Source organism: Neofelis nebulosa, chromosome 18 (genome assembly GCF_028018385.1).
Source record: "Neofelis nebulosa isolate mNeoNeb1 chromosome 18, mNeoNeb1.pri, whole genome shotgun sequence".
Lineage (NCBI taxonomy): Eukaryota > Metazoa > Chordata > Mammalia > Carnivora > Felidae > Neofelis > Neofelis nebulosa.
The window spans coordinates 38,122,819-38,129,830 of record NC_080799.1 but is presented as its reverse complement, the minus strand read 5'-3'; positions in this window follow the sequence as shown (position 1 = coordinate 38,129,830).

The window sequence follows — 7,012 nt, the reverse complement described above, 5'->3', positions numbered from 1 at the left end:
CCACTAACTGCTCACAAACAGGGAGATTGAAACAAGAGGAATTCATTCTCCCGCGGCCCTGCACACCAAGAGTCTGCGGGGTCAAGGTGTCCACAGGGGCTGGTTCCTACAGGAGGCCCTGAGGGAGTCTGTCCCACGCCCGTCTCCTGGCTTCCGGGGTCTGTGGCCATCTTTGTCATTCCCCAGCTTGTAGACGCATCACTCCAATCTCTGCACCCGTCTTCACATGGACCTCCTCCCTCTGCGTCCCCTCCTCTTTCCATAAGGACACTTGTAGGATCATGATTGCATCTCAAAGTCCTTAATTAATGACATCTGCAAAGACTGTTCCCAAATGAGATCACATTCTCCAGGTGGATACAAATTTTGGAATTTTGGAAGATACCATTCAGCCCACTGCAGACCCTAAATTGTGCAATTTTAACACTGCAGCCGGTCATCTGCAGGCCTACGGGGGAGGGGGAGACTGGCTGGGTGATTCTAAAATGATTAGCAAGAACAACAGTAGCAGGCACTATGGACCCCTCACCATGGCCCCTCGTCCCCACAATTTCTGTGCTTCTAACAGGCAGCCCCAGAAGGTTTTGTCTGGACTCACTGCTCACACACAGCTGACCAGACACACCAAGGAATCGGCAGCCCTACCCAACGACTGCAGGATTTGGTGTACAAACAGCCCAGAGCCCTCGCCTCTTGGGTGAGACAACTCGGAGAAGCACGTTTTACGCTGGTTCTGAGAATTCCCCAACAAGGTGAAACTCCAGGGAACCGGAGCCTTCACCCTCAAAAAGGGGGAACGAAAAATGGGGCAGACACTCTGGAAAACGGGCGGGCTGTTTCTCAAAACGTTAAATACAGCATTAATTACAGAAGACCCAACAACTGCACTCCTGGGTACGCAGCCTAGAGAAAGGAAAAGGTATGTCCTGGCAAAAACTTTACGTGCATATTCATAGCCCCCTTATTCGTAATAGCCAATGCCTATCAACTAACGAACGCAGTCTATCCATACAATGAAATGTTATCTTGCCGCGAAACAGGAATGAAGTAATGATAGGTACTAGGACATGATGGATTCACGTTGAAAAGATGCTCCGTTAAAGAAGCCAGACACAAAAGAGAGCATTCATATGATGCCAAGTATGCAAAATACCCAAAAGAGGCAAATCCATAGAATAGGAGCGGCCAGGGAAGAGGGCAATCGGAATGAACACTCGTGGGTGCAGAGCGTGTTTCTGGGGTTACGAACGCGTTTCAGAATGAGATGGTTGTGCCAGTTGTACAGTCTCCCTAAATACACTAAATCCACCCATCTGTATACTTCCCCGGGGGACGTTTGTGGTACGTAAATTTCACCTTCCAGCTGAGATAACAGCACACCAAAGACAGGGGCTCATCAGCCACAGAGATTTACCTCTCACACCTCTGGAGGCTGGACGTCTGAGGCTAGAAGTCCTCCTGGACCTTTCGCCCCCTTCCCTTCCCCCAAGAAGAGACTGCTACTTCTGTCTGAGGACATCTTTCCAGACTTCTTTCTGTGCATACATCCTGAAAAAAAACAAAACAAAAATATGTAATATTTTGTGAATGTTTGCTCTTATATAACTGATATTTATACAGTTTCTATGACCCTATAACTTGCTTTTTTTTTTTAATCTAACAATGTGACTTGGTCAAATTAGTGAAATTAATGTGTTCTTTAAAATGCAAGGGATGTAGGGGCACCTGGGTGGCTCAGTCGGTTAAGCGTCCGACTTCGGCTCAGGTCATGATCTCGCAGTCTGTGAGTTCGAGCCCCATGTCAGGGTTTTGTGCTGACAGCTCAGAGCCTGGAGCCTGCTTCAGATTCTGTGTCTCCCTCTCTCTCTGCCCCTTCCCCACTCATGCTCTGTCTCTCTCTGTCTCAAAAACAAAAAATAAATAAATAAATAAATAAATAAATAAAATGCAAGGGATGTTGGGGGCGCCTGGGTGGCTCAGTTGGTTGAGTATCCGACTCTTGATTTCAGTTCAGGTCACGATCCCAGGGTCACGGGATCAAGCCCCACATCGGGCTCTGCACTGAGCATGGAGACTGCTTGGGATTCTCTCTTTCCCTCTCTCTCTGTCCCAGCGGCATGTGAGTGCACGCTCTCCCACTCTCTTGCTCTCCTCTCTCGCGCTCTCTCTCAAAATAAACAAATAAATAAATATTAAAAAACAAATAGAAGGGGCGCCTGGGTGGCTCAGTCGGTTAAGCGTCTGACTTTGGCTCAGGTCATGATCTCACAGTTCGTGAGTTTGAGCCCCGCGTCAGGCGCTGTCCTGATGGCTCAGAGCCTAGATCCTGCTTCAGATTCTGTGTCTCCCTCTGTCTCTGACCCTTCCCTGCTCACACCCTGTCTCTCTCTCTCTCTCTCAAAAATAAATAAACATTAAAAAAATTTTTTAAAGATAGGTATGATTAACAATACTCAACAAATCAGAAAATTAAGTTTCAGGGAAGTAAAGGAACTCCCGACCACCTCACGTGTGGGACGTTTTCCACAGTTAGGTGTCGAATGAGTGGAAAGGACTGGTCGGTGGCCCTGCAACTGATCTGAAGCCAGTGCTGGAGCACCCGAAGGTCAGCTTGGTGCCTCTGCACACAGACCCGGGAACCAGACAGGCAGCAGGTGCTCTTAGAAGCTGGCGGGAGGCAGGGGGCAGAGTTCTAATCACCTGCTCTCAGCAGTCCCGGGGCGAGGGGGGTGGGGGTTGGGAAAGCGCTCCCTCAGGAGGACACAATCTTCTAGAGCTGATGGGGAAAACACATCAAGCATTCAGTAAACACACGACCTTTGGAAAGGGGCTGCTCGGAACACATGAGCCAATAAGAATCACCTGACAGCAATTTCCTGCAACCTGGTTTCTTATCACACATCTGGCAGTCCGGCCGCCTTCCTCTGTTGCATACATGATTTGTCATTAGCCCTGATGGTGGAGGTAATGTACACTCCAGCATGCCTGAGCGAGCACCGTAACCCTTGTGTCACCGAGCCTTGGGACAGCTGCTCGAGGGAAGAGGCGTGCAGGAAAGGGCCTTTCGTGCAGGCTTCACCCAGCACACCCGCTCGGAGGTCTGGGAGCCAGCTCTGCCATGCAGAAGCTGGGCGGCTCCTGGTAAGGCACGTCACGTCTCTGAGCCTCAGGGCTGTTGTGTGGATGAAGGAGGAACTGAAGGGCGAAGGGGCCAGCAGAGGGGCTTGTAAATAACTGAGACACGGAATGGGAAGGGACCTCTCCCCCAAGCCTGCAGAGCTCTGCAAAGAAGGGCTGACTCTCACTCCCCCTTATTCCCATAAATTCCTGTTGTGTTGCAAACTACCCCAAAATTCAGTGGCATAAACAATAACCCTTTTGTTATGCTCATGGATTCTTCGGGTCAGGAATTCAAGAAGGGCACCATGGGGCCAGGTTTGTTTCTGCTCTATGATGTCTGGGGTAGGGGCAGGTGGGGGGGGGGGGCGAGTGGAGGGCGGGTGGAGGGCAGGGGGGTACTCTTACAGCAGTGGGCTGAAGAGCTGGGTCCCTCCGGGGCATCCCTTCCAATATGGTTTCTATTGTGCACTGAATTGTGTCTCCCCAAAAGATATGTTCAAGTCCTAACCCCAAACCTGGAACATGACCTTATTTGGAAATAAGGTCTTTGCAGATGTAATAAGGCAAAAATGAGGTCATGCTGGATGAGGTGGGCCCTAATCCAGTAATCGGTACCTTCCTAAAAGGAAATTTAGACACATACACACAAGAAAGACGACCATGTGAAGACAGAGGCAGAGATTGGAGTAATGCATCTAGAAGCCAATGACAGCTGACAGCCACCAGAAGCTAGGAGGCAGGCAGGGAGGTAGTGTGGATTGAATGTTTCTGTCCCCCTAAATTCACAGATTGAAGCCCCAAAGCCCAGTGAGGCCGTTTCTGAATATGAAGCGTTTATGGAAGTAAGTAAGGTTAAATGAGGTCATAAGGGTACAGCCTGATGGCAGGGGATTAATATCATTATAGGAAGAAGCGCCGACAGCTTGCTCCCTCTCTCCTTGCCTACACAAAACGCGGCCGCCTGACGACAGAGAGGTCTGCCAGCCAAGAACTTCGTGCTCTCACCAACCCCCAACCACGGTGGCACCTCAGTCATGGACTTCTCACCATCCCCCTCCCAAACTGTGAGGAAGTAAAGGTCTTTTGTTTGAGCCACGAAGTCTATGGTGTTGTGTTACAGCAGCTCGAGCTGACTAATACACAGGATCCTTCCCTAGAGCCTTGGGAGAGGGTACAGCCCTGGTGACTCTTGATTTTGGATTTGTGGGCTCCAGGAGCGTGAGCGAATAAATCCTCGTTGAGTTAAGCCTTCCCATTTTTATGGCAATTTGTTACCTCAGCCGGGACATTAATAGTTTTGTTGCCTACGTTTGCAGGGCCTGGAAGGAGGGGTGAAGATCAGATTCACCTAGACCCACTGACCAGACAGTGTGCACGCGCGTGCCCCGCCCCCCCCAGCATGTCGGGGGTGATTACTACCTGAATGATTTAGGATTAGCAATGATTATGGCTTGTAAATTCAATTAATCTTCAACAAAGCAGGAAAGAATATCCAGTGGGGAAAAAGTCTCTTTAACAAACGGTGTTGGGAAAACTGGACCATTTTCACACACCATACACAAAAATAAACTCAAAATGGATTAAGGACCTAAATGTGAGACATGAAACCATAAAAATCCTAGAAAAGAACAAAGGCAGTAATTTGTCTGACATCGGCCATAGCAACTTCTTTCTAGATATGTCTCCTGAGGCAAGGGAACAAAAGCAAAAATAAACTATTGGGGGGGCGCCTGGGTGGCTCAGTCGGTTGAGCGGCCGACTTCGGCTCAGGTCATGATCTCACGGTCCGTGAGTTCGAGCCCCGCGTCCGGCTCTGTGCTGACAGCTCAGAACCTGGAGCCTGTTTCAGATTCTGTGTCTCCCTCTCTCTGACCCTTCCCCGTTCATGCTCTGTCTCTCCCTGTCTCAAAAATAAATAAATGTTAAAAAAAAATTTTTTAAAAATAAAAAAATAAAAAATAAAAAAAATAAATAAATAAAGTATTGGGACCACATCGAAATAAAAACTTTAGCACAGCAAAGGAAATAATCAACAAAACTAAAAGACAGCCTACGGAATGGGAGAAGATATTTGCGAATGACATATCCAATAAAGAGCTAGTATCCAAAATATATAAAGAACTTACACAACTCAACACCCCAAAAACACAAAATCCAACTAAAAATTGGGCAGAAGACATGAACAGACATTTCTCAAAAGAAGACATCCAGATGGCCAATAGGCACGTGAAAAGATGCTCAACATTACTCATTATTAGGGAAATACAAATCAAAACCACAATGAGAAAAAAAAACCCGCTACAATGAGATACCGCCTCATATCTGTCAGAATGACTAAAATCGACAGCAGGTGTTGGCAAGGATGTGGCGCAAACGAAACCCTCAGCGCACTGTTGGTGGGAATGCAGACTAGTGCAGCCCGTATGGAAAACAGCATGAAGTTCCTCAAAAAGTTAAAAATAGAACAACCCCATGATCCAGTAATTGCCCTACTGGGCATTTACCCAAAGGATACAAAAATACTAATCCAAAGGGATCCATGTACCCCTGTATTTATTGCAGTATTATCTACAATAGCCAAACAATGGAAGCAGCCCAAGTATTCATTGATCGACGAATGGATAAAGATGTGATAAGATAAATATATATATTTATATAAACATACATTCTGACACACACACACTATGGAATATTATTCAGCCTTTTAAAAAGACTGAAATCTTGTCATTTGCAATGACACAGAGCTGGAGAGTATAACGCTGAGTGCATTAAGTCGGTCAGAGAAAGACAAACACCGTATGATCTCACTCATGTGAAATTTAAGAAACAAAACAAACGAGCAAAGGGAAAGACAGGGAAAAACCAAGAAATAGACTCAACTATGCAGAACAAACTGATGGTTACCAAAGGGGAGGGAGGTGGATGGGGGAAATACAAGGTGGAGATTTAAGAGTACACTTATGAAAAAAAATAAAAATAAAATTTAAAGGGGTGCCTGGGTGACTCAATCAGTTAAGTGTCCAACTCTTGGTTTCTGCTCAGATCATGATCACACGGTTTGTGGGATCGAGCCCCACATAGGGCTCTGTGCTGATAGTGTGAATCCTGCTTGGGATTCTCTCCGCCCCCCCCGCCCCTCCCCTGCTTACGCTGTCTCTCTCTAAAAATAAATAAACTTGGGGCGCCTGGGTGGCGCAGTCGGTTAAGCGTCCGACTTCAGCCAGGTCACGATCTCGTGGTCCGTGAGTTCGAGTCCCACGTCAGGCTCTGGGCTGATGGCTCGGAGCCTGGAGCCTGTTTCTGATTCTGTGTCTCCCTCTCTCTCTGCCCCTCCCCCGTTCATGCTCTGTCTCTCTCTGTCCCAAAAATAAATTTAAAAAATAAATAAATAAATAAAAATAATAAATAAACTTTAAGTAAGTAAATAAATAAATAAAATTTTAAAAAATAAAAATAAAAGCTTCTCAAAAAAACCTTGTAATTGTCATTTCTTGGGTACTCACAGCATGCCAAGGAAGATGCTAACTGCTTTACAAGCATTATTCTATTATCCTTTCCAGATAGGGAGAAGTTTAGTTGCAGATGTGAACCAGCAGCTGCTTCTGCCCCTAAGGCACTCAAAACTAGTGAGGGAAACAGGTAAACAGGTCTTGACAACCAGAGTCACAGATGCTCTGATAGGCGGAGTATAGCGGACTGGGAGAGCCCAGACTCTGGTCAATGTAAGCTGGAGGAAGAGGACTCAGGGAAGACTTCCTGGAGGAGGTGACCCCAATGTAGGATTGCCACTGGGTCATAACTTAAGGTAGGACCCTCATGGCCTAACATGGCAGGTCTGTGTCAGGCCTCCTGAATGGAAGAAGGGACAAAGTACTAGGGACCAAGGGCCACC